We start from the raw sequence: 14716 nt of genomic DNA, 5'->3' as shown, positions 1-14716 counted from the left end.
GCAGGCAGAGGGAGAGGAGGAAGCAGGCTCCGCACTGAGCGGAGAGCCCGATGTGGGGCTCGATTCCAGGACCCTGAGATCATGACCTGAGCCGAAGGCAGAGGCTTTAACCCACTGAGTCACCCAGGTGCCCCGAGAAATGAGCATTTAAAACATGTTGAAAGATTTGGGAAGAGAGAAGTCCTAAAATTAGATTGTGGTGATGGTTGGAACTCCCTAAATTTACTAAAATTTATGAGATGTACATTTAAAATGAATAAACCTCATGGTGGGTAAATTATACCACGTAATGCTGTTTGAAAATAAACCCTGAAACACTTTGAGATACCATTTTATATCTATCAGTATTAGCCATACCAAACATCTGATAACATACTGTGCTCCTACGGAACTGGGGAGACATGCTGGTGGGAGTGCCAGCAAATGCACTCTTGGGGTGGGATAGGGAATGTGACAATACCATATTTACAAACACATTTATGCTTTGAACCAATAATTCTATTTATGAGGTATAGATATGCCCTCGTGCTTGTGAAATTTGTAAGGAAATTCACTGTAGCCTTGTACTTGGTAGCAAATGATTGGAAACGAAAGATGCTCATGTAGAAGAGATGGTTAAAGTATTGTCATATAACCAAAACGTAGAATGTTATGCCACTGTCATGAAAGAAAAAGAAGAAAGAGATAGAGGAAGGAAGAAGTAAGGAAGGGGAGAGGCAGAGGAGGATAGAAGGGCAGAAGGAAGGAAGGAAGGAAGGAAGGAAGGAAGGAACTGTTTATGTCAGGATATTGAATGATCCCCAAATAATTTTAATGAAAAAATAAAAGTGTATAAGAGTCAGTAAAAACGGGGATGAGAGGGGCGCCCGGGTGGCTCAGTCGTTAAGGATCCGCCTTCTGCTCAGGTCATGATCCCAGTGTCCTGGGATCGAGCCCCACATCAGGCTCCCTGCTCAGCAGGAAGCCTGCTTTTCCCTCTCCCTCTCCCCCTGCTTGTGTTCCCTCTCTCACTATGTCTCTCTCTGTCAAATAAATAAACAAAATCTTAAAAAAAAAAAAAAACGGGGATAGGAGAGAGTATATTTGTGTACATATTTATAGGCTTTCTCTGGATGGCAAACAAAAGAAGTCATTAACAGTTGTCGGCACGCACAAAAGGACGGAGGTACGGGTGGCTGGGGTCAGGGATCCGAGAAGACTTTTCACTGCGTAAGCTTCAGTTAGTGTTGAAACTCCGCAGATGAATAAAGATACAGAGATTAAGATAGAGATAGATACATACAGTTTCACAAACTCACATGTATAGCCATATATATCCCGTACAAAAAAACTACAGATTAAAAACCAAAATGAAAAAGTTATTAAAAAGATAAAGAGGGAGGAGAACAGAACTTTGCCAAGGAGAGTCGGGACAGAAACTTCCCATCGCTGACCAGAATGGAGAGAAGAAAAGGATTCTCCTGTCCTCTTGGCCAAAATATAAACTGGTATAAGTATTCTGCAGGTGGGCGCCTGGGGGACTCAGTCGGTTAAGCGTCATGACGCCTTTGGCTCAGGTCATAATCTCAGGGTCCTGGGATGGAGCCCTGCATCGGGCCCCCTGCTCAGTTGGAAGCACGATTCTCCCTCTCCCACTCCCCCCGCTTGTGTTCCCTCTCTCACTGTCTCTCCCTCTGTCAAATAAAGAAATAAAATCTTTAAAAAAAAAAAAGTGGGGCGCCTGGGTGACTCAGTAGGTTAAAGCCTCTGCCTTCGGCTCAGGACCTGATCTCAGGGTCCTGGGTTCGAGCCCCGCATCCGGCTCTCTGCTCCTCGGGGAGCCTGCTTCCCCCTCTCTCTCTGCCTGCCTCTCTGCCTACTTGTGATCTCTGTCAAATAAATAAATAAAATCTTAAAAAAAAAAGTATTCTGCAGGTAATTTGGTTGCACCTTCAACTAGAAAGTTGAATATAGAAATGCCACACGACCAGGCAAGTCCTCTTCTAGGCATATGAGAGCTCTCACACATGAACAAAAGAGATGTGGGGCAAGAATATTCGTGCGGCACTATTTGTAAAAATAATAAGAATGGTAATTAAAATTAAAAAAAATTTAAAAAAAGGAAAGAAAAATTTTTTTCAAGATTTTATTTATGTATTTGACAGCCACAAAATGCCCATTCCTCCACAGTTTCTGTACAAATTAAAATAAGATTAGGGTGATTTTTTAATTTAAAAAACTGGGTAAAATGGACCCCAAAGATTGCATGGCAAAATAAATGCCCAAGAATAACCAAGGAAAATTGGAAAAAGAGTAACATGGGGTTTCACCTTACCGAGAATCAGAACATATTATAAAGCTGTTGTAATCAAATCAACATGGTATTGCATAAGAACAGACACTGGGAATGAAGGAAGAATGCAGAAATAGATTCCAGTAGAAGTAAGAATGTAATGCTTGACAAGGGTAGTATTTCAAGTCAGTCGGGGGAAGAGTAGATCGTGAAATATCGGGTGCTGGCACAGGGGACTATCTATCTGGGAGAAAATATAATTGGACCCCTCATATATCTAAATGAAGTCCAGATGGGTTACAAATTTTAATGGGAAAAGCAAATGACTTGCAAAGAAAGTCCTGGAGGTGACACCTGACATCTAGCTGGGGGAGCAGAGGGTGAAAGGGCTCAGCGCCGTCTGGAAAGAGCAGCCGCTCAAGATGGCCGGGTGGAAGGGGGAGGCCCTGGCGTATGGGAGCCCCCCCCCCAAAGTCTGGTTACATCCATTACCGTCTTCAGAATTGTTTGCCACATCTCTTTACCCCTGTGCTATTTCATTACTAATTTTACTTTATTTTTTTAAGATTATATTTATTTATTTGAAAGAGAGAGAGAGAGAAAGCACGGGGTAGGGGGCAGAGGGAGAAGTAGGCTCCCCACTGAGCAGGGATCCCAATATGGGGCTTGATCCCAGGATGCCGGGATCACCACCCAAACCGAAGGTAGCCGCTGAACCAGCTGAGCCACCCAGGCGCCCCAGTCTTTACTTTAAATCAATTCCTGTTTTTATAAACCAAATTGTTTCTAAAAGGTAAATTTGTATTACTACCAAAATCACAGGTTCAATGGGCTCGTTTATATTTTTTCAATAGGTTACTACCAAGATGAAAAAAAAAAGGTCTGAATTACCTTGGTAAGATGGGTTGAATTGGCATATTGGAAATCACTCTGCCACCTTGTGGGCAGGAGGGACTGATTGGAGGGGTAGGATGGGGAAGGAGTGAGCAGGGAAGTGGCCAGAGCAACAATCCCTAGAAGATAGTGAGGTACAAGCCAGGGTCTCCCACACCCACTTTCAGGGTGTCATTTCCAAATCTGACCACTCCCCGCATTAACACAGCTACTTCCCTGCCATCATTTCACCTAGATTACTGGGCTAACTTCCTCAGTGGAAGTCCTCCATTCAGAACACAACAGCTAGAGGGATCCTGTGAAAACATAACTCAGACCCTGTCCCTGCTCCGCCCACACCCTCTCAAGGCTCCTGTCTCACCCAGAGGAACCCATGCCATCTCTTGCCTCTTTGTCTCTCTCAACTCCTTCCCTTTGCTTGCTCAACTCCAGCTCAACTGTCTTCCTTGCTGTTTCTCAAACGTATCTGACACATGTGCACCCCAGGACATTTGCACTTGTTGTTGCCTGTGCCTGGATACCTACACAGCTTCTTCCCTTCCTTCAGGTTTCTGCCCAAATGCTGCCTTCCCCGTGAGGCATTTCTGGTGAAGGCCAAGCCAGCTGTGGGTGACAGCCAGGGTCTAGATGTGTCCTAGAGACCTTGTAAGCTCTGTGCCGCATCTGGGCAGAGAGGCTCTCCCTAGATCCTGGGGTTAGGGCCAAGCCTCCCTCAGATGCCTAAGCCACTGCACCCGAAGCCAGATACATCCCTAGCCTTTCAGTTACATGACCCAACCATTTAGCCCCTCTCGTTTCCTTCCTTTAGCCAGTCTGAGGTAGGTATTTTCATCTCCCATAACTAAAGAGTCCTAGTAATCCAAGCCGTGATAGAGGAAAGATGGCCACAAATTTTCCATTACTGACAGAGACATCCCCTTCCCTTGAGTCTGGGTGGTCTCTGTGACTACTTGACAAGAGAAAATGGTGGAAGGGACACCAGGTTTCCAGGTCCAGGGCTTTGATTACTAGCTTCCACCCCCTCTCTCTTGAAACCCTCTCCATGGGAGTCCTGACCCACCATGTAGAAAGTCCAGCTACCCTGAGGTCACCAGGCCACCAGGAAGCCAGAGCCTGCCAGTTGGAGCGACCACAGGCAGAGAATGAGTCACCGGGTGTTGAACCATCCCAGCTCAAGCTCTAGAGATCAGTGGGCAGACAGGAGCCCTGCCTGCTGCCTCCTGTCCAAATTCCTGACCATGGTTTGTGGGTTACAGTAATAAAGACTTGTTTTAAGCCACTAAGTTTCAGGGTAGTTGTTTTGTTGTTGTTGTTGTTGTTGTTTTGTGGGGGTTTTGTTTTGTTTTAATACAGCAACGATAAAGGGAACAATAGTTATCTACCACGTACATTTATTGGATTGAGAAGCAAGTCAGAGAGGAGAGGCTGCTGCCACACATCAGACTGGCTCGTTTCCTCGGAAATCCTTATGCTTGTCCGGGTGGGTCCCAGCCGTTCAGCAGAACAAGTCCTGGCAGCTGACGGCAATACTGAAAAAGATGCCTGTCACAGGCAAGTTTCTCTGTGGCACCAAAGGATAGCAAAGTGTCCACAACAGAGGTAACAACACACCTGAAAGCAGCCCCATCTGGGAATCCTCCCGGGAGGGAGGAGAAAGGAGCAAGGAATCATGGTAGAGCCCCACAGTGGAGTCCCGAGGGCCGTGAACGTAGAGGACAACACCACAGTCACCGTGGATGAGCCTCGCAGAGGACATCGCGCGAGAAGGAGGTCATGGAAGAACACATGTAGATAGTGTTTGAAGACTGGCCCTTTGGGACAGTCTATGCTTTTGCACGTATGTTTGTGCGCAGGACTATGAATATAAAACTGGGGTCCAGGGGCGCCTGGGTGGCTCAGTGGGTTAAAGTCTCTGCCTTCAGCTCAGGTCATGATCCCAGGGTCCTGGGATCGAGCCCCACATCGGGCTCTCTGCTCAGCAGGGAGCCTGCTTCCTCCTCTCTCTCCCTGCCTGCCTCTCTGACTAGTTGCAATCTCTGTCTATCAAACAAATAAATAAAATCTTAAAAAAAAAACAAACTGGGGTCCACGGCCCTTTGCGGAGGACTTAAGGGACCTTCCAAGAGTGGTGTTTTCGCCCACTGGGCAGGTTCCAGCAGGTGCACGGGTCCGGCGCCAGCATAAAATGTCCTCGCGCCCAGCAGCTGGGAAGCACGGAGGATGTCACCAGTTGGACCCCGAGCTCCGTGAATGGTAGCCGGTATCACTGCCATTAGATGCCCCTCATCTTACAGGTGGGCAGAGCTGCGGGGAGGGAAGCCGAGTGCAGAGGCCAGCGGCTCATGGGTAACAAAGCTGGGAGTGATCCAGGCCTTCTGTCTCCTTCCACTCCTCGAAGTTACAACTTAATAGTCTATGCTTGTCATCCGGCCCGGGGCTTCTGGGGATAATTGTCCTCTTAGACGAGAAAGAAACACGAGGAGGATTGTCCCCTTCTCCCTGGTATGGGCTGCATTGCCCCGCCCCATTCATATATTGAGGTCATAACACCCAGGGACTCAGACGTGTCTCTATATGGAGACAGGGCCTTTGAAGAGGTGGTTGAGGAGAAATGAGGTCATATGAGTGCTCCCTAATCTGTTCTGAGGGTGTCCTTATAACAGCAAGAGATGAGGACCCAGACATGCACAGAGGGACGACCACGCGAGGGCACAGGGAGAAGGCGGCCATCTGCATGCCAAGGACAGAGGCCTCAAGGACACCCGTCCTGTTGACACCTTGATACTGGACTTGGGGCCTCCAGAACAATGAGGAAGTAAATGTCCGTTGTTTAAGCCACCCAGTCTGTGGTCCTGGTTATGGCGGGCCCTAGAGAACAAATACACGCTCTTTGAACAAACTCACGTGAGGACATGACATGTGGGCATGTGGCAGCTGCCTGGGGGACACGTGGTAAGGATGCGGAGCAGAAAGACAGGAAGAGCCTGGATCCCCAAGGACATCACCAAGCATCACCAGGACATGCCTGGAACTCCCACCTCAGACTCCTTGTTCTCTAAGGAAACTGAAGTTCTGTGTTGCCAAAAGCATCCTGAGCAGCCCAGATTCCCACCTGTGTGGTGCACAGTGCGCCCTCTGCGGAACCCCTTGCCACTGAGGCTCTCACTTTTCTCTTTGGGTTTCTCTCCTGAGGACGTCAAGGATGCCAAGCTGAGTTCAAATATCATCTCCCGGATGAAAGGGGCCCAGCTACGTGTCATCCTCCATTGGGTCCTAGACTAGGACAGAAGTGGCTATAAGGATATTCCTGAAACAAGTGATGACATCTGAATGTGGTTGTGGGGTTGTTGTGGGGTTAGAGAACAGTCTTACCTGCATCACAGTGTCCTGATTTCCATAAGTGCATTGCGTTTATGTTAAGAGAATATCCTTGGTCTTAGGAAACATACATTGAATTACATGATAGGAAAGAGGCATCGGGTGTCCAGCACACTCTGAAATGGTTCACATTTGATCCACATATGTCTATGTACATATTAATACAGAATGATGAATGATAAAGCAAAAGGGGCAAGATGCAAACAGTCGGTAAATCTAGATAAAGAGTATATGGGAAATTACATTAAAGTTAGGAGTTATCCAACATGGAAAAAAAATCTCTTCTATAAAAGTAGTCCTCCACTCTTCCTCCCCCAGCACAGCCTCTCACTATATATGGGAGATATATATATATATGGGATATCCTGGGCCCATGCCTCTGGTTCTTATCTGTCTGCTGCACTTAACACCCAACACTCAAAGACCATATATTTCCACAGATGTATATCCTGAAGCACACATTTTAGGTATTGCTTGGATTGCATATGTTTAAGTAGAAAGGGAATTCATTGGTTCGCAGAACTGAAAATCCCAGGGTGGAATGCTCCGAGTGGCTTGAATCAGGACACAGATGACATCCTTACTTCCATATACGCTCCTCTTGCTTCCGTGGTTGGTCCCTTCCCAGACAGGCTCCAGCCTCATGGCTGCAAGATGGCTGCAGCAGCTCCAGCCCCTACATCCTTTCATGTCCAAACCCAGTGGGGAGAACATGGGATCTCTTTCCCCAAGGTTCTGAAAATTCTCATCAGCTTTAGTTTGCTCATGTGTTCACCCCTGAAAGGGACCTGTATGGCCAGGAGGACACAGTGGCCAGGCTGACCAGGCCTGAGCCAAGTACCCGCCCTCAGCAACTGACTGTGGGCCTGGCAGTGACCCTAGAGGAAGATCAAGCTATGGCTTCAGAAGAACAGGAATGGACGTTGGGTGGCAAAATACACAGAAGCCCCCTCAGCTCACATCTTGACGATCCAACATCCATAAACATCCTTCACTCCATTTTCGTTCCTGAGGGAAGTGTAATAGCAGAATTACGGGCCCTCAAGATGCCCACCCTAATCTCTGGAAACAGAATTTGTCCCTCACATAGTTAACAGGGCTTTGCAGATATAGTTAAAGTTACTAATCTATTGACCTTAAAGTAGGGACTGACCCTAACTTATCCTGGTGGGCTCAGTGTAATCACGTGAGCCCTTAAAAACCAGAGACCATTCCCCAGCAGGTGGCCGAAGAAGAAAGCTGAAGAGGAAGTTAGAGTGGGGTAGGCAAGGGGAAGAGAGATACAAACTAAGCATGAGGAGGATTCCAAGCATGATTACAGAGAAATATTGGCAAAGAACTGCCTTAGAATGTCCCAGTCTTAAAACAAATAACTGAATTCTGCCAACAACCTCAGCAAGCAAGGGGTTCTTCCTCCAGACCCTCGGAAAAAGTCCAGTCTGCCGACATCTTGATTAGCTCCAGAAGACCCTAAGCAAAAAAACCCAGTGGAGGCACCCTCTACTAGGATTTTGACCCACAGAAACTGTGAGACACTGAGGCAGGCTGTTTTAAGCCTCTTGGTTTACAGTAAACTGTGAGAGCAGCAATGGAAGGGTATAGAAGAGGCAACACACTGTCTCTTCCGGTCACACGTCCGGTCCCAGGACCAGGATTCCAGTGATCCTGGGTTGAGATTTTAACTTCCCCGCCACCCCCACATGACTTGTGCAGAGAGGAAAGGAGAAGTATGATATCAATTCCTGCGTGGGAAAGGGGAGAGTCCATGACCAGCGCAGTGGGCACTAGCTCATAGCACGACTGAGAATACTGGAAACCGTTAGACATGCAGTTGCCCTATGACCCAGCAAAGCAAGGTATGTACCAAGGTATGTACCCAAGGCACTTGGAAACGTGTCTCCCCATTGACACTCATGCACCAACATTCAAAGCAGCGTTATTCGTGATGGCCAAAAAAGTAGAAACAACCCAAATGCCAATCAACTGGTGAACAGATAAACCAACCAGTCTAGCCCTAACAAAGGAATATTATTTGGCCATAAAGAAGAATGAAATACGGATTGACGCTATACCACAGAAAAGCAGATGCGCAGTCAATGGGGATACCAGGGTTTCTAGATTATTCAGAGTTACGCCCCCATGATCACGGTCTAAGTTGAGAAGATTCTAATAACTCTCCCAAAGAAACTCATTGGCAGTCACTCTCCACCTCTCCCTCCCGCCAGCCCTGACAACCACAAATCTACTTTGTGTCTCTGTTACAAACATTTCATTTAAATGCAACCATCCACTCTGTGGTCTTTGTGACTGGCATCTTTCACTGGAAATGAGCTTGGCAAGGTCATTCATGTTTAGCGTGCGTCCCGACCTCTTTGCCACCTGCTCGGGCAGCCAGTTCAATTGCTCAGTTCAATTCTCTGAGAGGTGTTTCCCGCCCATCATTCTCCGTGGCTGTGTCTGAGATGGATGTTGGGGCTCTCATCTCTCTGGTGCCCAGTTCCTGATGGTGCAGATCCCAGAAGATGCCAGACACTGGAGATTGCTCAGACTCCATGATAATATCACATAGTCTTGTGCTGTTTGTTTTTGTTTGTTTGTTTGTTTTTGCCAGACTTGGAGTTTTTTTTTCTGGCAGTGCAACCCAATCAGAAAGTCTCAGGTTTCCCCCTTCTATTTCTTTACAAAAACATATTATAAAGGATGTCAGACACACAAAAGATTAAACAGAAAAATATAAAAAATGTACCCAGGGCCCAGATCAAGCATGGAAACATCACCAATATTGGTGAAACACAGGAATTCACTCCATACTTGTACGAAAAAGTACAGCTTTTTTTATAATGTGGTAGGGAGAGATTCTCCAAGCTTTGCACAGAAAGCAGGAAGTTTAAAGAAAAGGATTGATTCATTGAACTACATAAAAAGTTCCAACTTCTGTATAGTGAAAGATACTACGCACAGACTTAGAGGACAAACAATAGACGGAGAGAGGGTATTTGCATTGCTTATAACGAAGCAACAGTCAATATCTATAATATGCAAAGTGTTCCTAAAAATCCATAAGGAAAAGACAAACAACCTGAGAGAAAAAATAGGCAATTCGTGCAAGAAGAAATATAATGGTCAATAAACATATGAAAGAAAAGCATGCCCTCATTTATAATCAAATAAATGATAATTAAAAACAACAATGAGGTACCATTGTTCATTTAGCAGATGGCCCACACACAAAACATTATACAAGAAACAAGACTGATAACATCCATCGATAGTAAGCCTATCAGAAAGCAAGCACCCTCCTCTGCTATTGGTGGGAATATAAACTGGTGCAACTTTTAGCGAGAACAATGATCTAGGATCTATTTAAATTTAAAGTGTGCTTATCCACAGTCGCACACTTAGTAATATTTTATGCAGAAGTAGTAGCACATGAGAAAATAAATGTACAAACATCGTTAGCAAAAATGTTGATGTGCTGATAGGGAACATTGTCCACTGTTTATTTCAAGTGGAGAAAAGCAAGTTATAGAATAGATATAATCCCATTTTTAAGAACCCTATATGATAATGTGTACATGTGTTCTTTAGGGTTGTCTATGAGCAGCATCATTTGAATTATAATAACAGACCTATTTCTTTCATAATACAAAAGGCAATAAGGACTCTTAACATCTGATAAAGAATGTGTAATACGTATGTGATTTAAAAATAGCAAAGTCACGTTTATTATTTTTCTTTTGTAGATGGTGCCTTTTGTATCCTAGTTAAGAAACCTTTGCTTAACCCAATGTCATACTGATTTTTTCCATATGTTTTCTTCTGGACTTTTAAGAGTTTTAGCTCTTACACTTAGATCTATGATCTCTTTGAGTTAATTTTTCAGTACAGTGAAGTTCCCTTTTCCCATAAAGGTACTCAACTGTCTAAACACTAAAACTTTGTTACTCTGTTTAAAAAGCAGCATTTTCCCCCACTGAATTACTTTGGTACCTTTGTAAAAAAAATCAATTGACCGTATAAGCGTAGATGCATTTTGGGACTCTCATGGATCATTTCATTGGTTTATCCTTACATCAATATCACACCGTCTTGATTGCTATAGCTTTTTGGAAAGTCTTGAGGTCAGATTGTGCAAATCTTCTGACCCTATTCCTCTTTTTCAAGATTATCTTGATTCTTCTAGGTTCTTTGCATTTCCAATAATTTTTAAGAGATTTTTATTTATTTATTTGTCAGAGAGAGAGACAGCACAAGCAGGGGGAGCGACAGGCAGAGGGAGAAGCAGCCTCCCTGCTGAGCAAGGCTCCCGCTGCAGGACTCCATCTCACAACCCTGAGATCATGATCTGAGCTGAAATCAAGAGTCAGATGCTTAACTGACTGAGCCGCCCAGGCACGCTCAACATATCTCTTAATAAAGCCTGCATTTTTATTGGAATTGTAATCGTTGTATAGATCATTTTAAGGATAATTGTCACCTTAATAATATGGGGTCTTCTAACTCCTGAATATGGCATATATCTCCATTTGGCTAGATCTGCTCTAACTCCCCTGTGAAAGATTTTATAGTTGTTTTGTTTTGTTTTGTTTTAAGATTTTATTTATTCATTTGAGAGAGAGAGAGCATGAGAGGGGAGAGGGGCAGAGGGAGGAGCAGGCTCTCTGCTGAGCGGGGAGGCCAATGCAGGGCTCTAGTGCTGTACTCCAGGATCGTGACCTGAGCCGAACTTAGACGTTTAAGAAACTGAGCCAGCCAGGTGCCCCTAAGATTTTGTAGTTTTGAGTGGACACATCTTAGACTTATTCCTACATATTTTATCTCTGATGATATTGTAAATTATTGTTTAAATTCCATTTTCTACTTTTTCATTGATAGTATATAGAAATATATGGAGGCGTGCCTAGGCCAGCTGGGTCAGATGGGGTCCATCTCTCGATCTCAGCTCAGGTCTTGATCTCAGAGTCGTGAGTTCAAGCCCCACATTGGGCTTCACACTGGGCATGGAGTCTGCTAAAAAAAAAGAGAGAGACAGAGAGAAATATGTGGATTTTTGTATATTGATTTTTATCCTGAAAACTTGCTTTTATTCACTTTTCAGTTCTAGCAGCTTTTTAAAAATTATTATTCCTTACGGTTTTCTGTGTACACAATCATGCTTTTGCACGTAAAGACAGTTTCACACCTTTCTTTTCTACCTGTGTGCCATTTACTCCTTTTCCTTACCTATTACACTGGCTAGGAGTACCAATGTTGACTAAAAGTCGTGATCACAGACATCTGTATTTTGTTCCTAATATTAGCACTGGGTGTTCCACGTTTGAGTATGATGTTAACTAAGATTTTTCATGATGTCCTTCATCAGGCTAAAGAATTTCCCTTCTGCTCCTAGTTTGCTGAGAACTTTTATCGTGAATCAGTGTTAAACTTTATCAAATGTTTTGTTTGTATCTTTCAAAATAATCATATAGCTTTCCCCTGTTATTCTACTAATATAGAAGATTATATGAATTGATACTGGATATGAAAAATCACCTTTGCATTCCTGGGATAAGCCCCACATGGTAATGTTGTATTATTCTTTTTATATATTGCCATATTCAATTTGTTAAAATTTTGTTAAAAACTTTTGTGTCTATGTTCATGAGGGATTTTGATCCACACTTCTCTTTTCTTGAGATGTTTTGTCTGTTTTGGGCATCAAGATCATACTTGCCTCATAAAATTAGTTGAGAAGGGTTCTCCCATCTTCTATTTTCTGAAGTGGTTTGTGTAGGGTTTATATTGTTTTTTCCCTAAATGTTTTCTTTGTAGGAAGGTTTTAAATGACAAAATCAGTTTCTTTAATTTAAATAGAGTGATTCCAAATTTCTATTCTTCTTGGATCAAGTTTTGGTAATTTGTTTCTTTCAAAGAAATTGTCCATTTCATCTAGGTTGTCAAAATTACTAGCACGAACTCATTCATAATATTTCTTTATACTCCTTTTAGTATCTGTCAGTATCAATAGTGATATCTCCTCTTTCATTCCTGATATTGGAAATTTGTATCCTTTCCCTTTTTCTCTTGATCAAGCTAGTCAGTCATTGGCTTACCAATTTCACTGATCATTTCAAAGAACCAGATTTTGGTTTTCATTGATTTATCGTGTTTCTATTTTCACCTCATCAATTTTCACTCTGTTTTGTTTCCTTCACCTTAAGGTGAAGTATGTTTTTCTCCCTTTCTCCTAGGAGAAAAGTTGATCAACCAGAGAATCTGAATATATGCTTTTGTCCTTCAGCTGTTGAATAGATAAGCACACTGGTATAAGCATACAATGGATTATTCCTGGGCAGTTGTGGCAAAATAATGGTCCCCACACAGATGTCCATACCCGAATCCCCAGAACCTGTGAAGGTGCTACCTTACAGGGCAAAATGGGCTTTGCAGATGTGATTAAGTTAAGGATCTTGAGATGGGAGATTTATTCTGGATTATCTGGATGTGTCCAATGTAATCTCGAGGCAGGGGGTGGGAGGGGTCAGGCAGAGGGGAAAGCTGTGTAACGTTGGAAGCAGTGGCTGGAATATAGATAGCGGAAGAGGTTATGAGCCAAAGAAAACAGGTGACTACTAGGAGAAAAGTCCAAGGAGTGGATTCTCCCCTCCGAAGCCTCCAGAAGAAACCAGCCTGCCAACCCCTTGAAGTTAGGACCTACGAACTCCAGGACTGTAAGATAATAAATTTGTGCTGTTTTAAGCCACTGTGTCAGTTTGCTACAGAAGCAAGAGGAAACAAATACACAACAAAAAAAGAATGACCTACTGATACACACAATGACACAGATGATCTCAATTATGCTGGATGAAAGAAGCTAGACTCTTGGTGGGGATGTGGAGAAATAGGGACCCTCAGGACCCCTTGCTGGCTCAGTTGGTGAAGCATGCAACTTTTGATCTTGGGATCATGAGTTCAGGCCCCTCGTTGGACATAGAGATTATGTGAAAATAAAATATATTTTAAAAAAAGAAAAAGGAACCTTCTTACACTGTTGGCAGGAAAGCAAATTGGACCGTCGTTGTGAGAAACAATATGGAGGCTCCTCAAGAAATTAAAAACAGAATCACTATATGACCTAGTAATTCCACTGCTGGGTATTTATCCAAAGAAGACAAAAACACTAATACAAAAAGATACGTGCACCCCTATGTTTATAGCAGCATTATTTACAATAACCAAGGAATGGAAGCAGCCCAAGTGCCCAACGATCAATAAATGGTTAAAGAAGATGTGGTGTATATATACAATGGACTATTACTCAGCCATAAAAAAAGAATGAACTCTTGCCTTTTGTAACAATATGGATGGAGTTAGAGGGTTATGCTATGTGAAATCAGAGAAAGGCAAATACCATATGATTTCACTCATACGTGGAATTTAAGAAATAAAACAATGGAACAAAAGGGAACAAATAAGAGAGCAAGGCAAACCAAGAGACTCTTAACTATAGAGGACAATCTGACGGTTTCCAAAGTGGAGGTGGGAGGGGGGAGGGGGAAAATAGGGGATAAAGGAGGGCACTTGTGATGAGCAGGGGGTGTTGTATGTAAGTGGGGAATCACTATATTGTACACCTGAAACTACTATTACTCTGTATGTTAACTAACTGGAATTTAAATAAAAACTGAATAATAATAATAAAGAAGCTAGACTCAAAGGTCGTATACTGTGTGATTGCATTTATATGACATGCAGGCAAAACAACAGGGAAAGAGATACGATTAGCACACCCCAGTCCAGGTCAGCAGACCCGCCCAGTTGCTCTTGCCAACTTAGGAGTGATAATAAATGGTTGTCATCTGAGGCCATCAACTCTTGGGGTGGTTTCTTGCCCAGCAGAAGCAAGCTGATTCAGCAATGGGGTTTGGGGAGAGGACTGGGGTGAGCTCAGGGGCCTGGCACCGATCTTGTGCCAGGATTGCAGGAGCAGAGAGTGACTGAGGCTCAGAGTGGGGCCTGGGGACCAGTCTGTTTCTCCTTCCCTTAGTGAAGACTGCTGGAGCCGACCCTACCAGAGTCCCCGGCCTTTGCATACTTGGACAGCACCCCATCTCTGATACACCTGTGGTTCCCTGGCCAGTCCCACTTCCTGAGAGCTTGTCTTTCCCACCATAGACCTTCTCTCGACCCTCA

Source organism: Meles meles, chromosome 20 (assembly GCF_922984935.1).
Source record: "Meles meles chromosome 20, mMelMel3.1 paternal haplotype, whole genome shotgun sequence".
Classification (NCBI taxonomy): Eukaryota; Metazoa; Chordata; class Mammalia; order Carnivora; family Mustelidae; genus Meles; species Meles meles.
Note: the sequence above shows the minus strand (reverse complement) of the source record.